Source organism: Aplysia californica, unplaced genomic scaffold, assembly GCF_000002075.1.
Source record: "Aplysia californica isolate F4 #8 unplaced genomic scaffold, AplCal3.0 scaffold00837, whole genome shotgun sequence".
NCBI lineage: Eukaryota > Metazoa > Mollusca > Gastropoda > Aplysiida > Aplysiidae > Aplysia > Aplysia californica.
The window spans coordinates 313,507-314,195 of record NW_004798107.1 but is presented as its reverse complement, the minus strand read 5'-3'; the positions used below and the strand labels follow the sequence as shown (position 1 = coordinate 314,195).

Here is a 689-nt window from a genome sequence, read left to right as displayed (position 1 = left end):
ACTACACTGTGTAGGCCCTACATGACCTACTAAAGCCTGCTGTGTCCAATAGGCTACTTGGCGGGTATGTGGACTTGATGAACAACTAATGCCTTGACCGTTAGCCTGGCTTTCCCCCCATATATGTTCATGGACTTGGCCAGGTACCCAGGAAGCCTGTCGGTAAAGCAGAGTGGGCCGAATAAAAGTCTATAAAAAAGAGAAATTGTTTAGACAAGAGATTGAAGGAAAAATTTCGTAATTGGAAAATATGTGGATATGTCAAAATGTGGATACTTCGGCTGTGGATATAAGTGGATTATACTGTATCTGCAGTCTGGGAGACCTCAGCAGGGAAGAGACGAGACACGCAAGTGACATCCCCCGACACACCCGGCGACATCCCCGACACCCCCGGCAACATCCCCCGACACCATCCCCGACACCCCCGGCGACATCCCCCGACACCCCCGGCGACATCTCCACATGGCTCGTGCCTGAAGCCCTCAGTGCTGTGTGGACCTTGAACATGCTCGGCTGACAGTCGGGACGTCCCACATCTGCTGAATGACCTTGACCTTTGGAACAGCACACAAACCCACCGTCGGCCGAGCGATGTGACAGCTTAGTGGTGAGCAGACGGCTCTGTGCAAGAACATATACACACTGTTGAAAGTGAGGAAAAGTGTGTGTGTGTGTGTGTGTGTGTG

At 51.8% G+C, this 689-nt stretch overlaps 1 protein-coding gene across 1 annotated transcript in view; it reads right to left on the bottom strand.

The window, feature by feature from the left end:
• Window positions 1–401: 401 nt before the first annotated feature.
• The window catches only part of LOC101862220 (lupus La protein homolog A), a gene marked incomplete at its 3' end in the record, with an annotated part of 20,601 nt that continues 20,313 nt past the window's right edge, over window positions 402–689 (bottom strand). Inside the window, 1 exon segment of the mRNA XM_005109991.3 lies at window positions 402–624.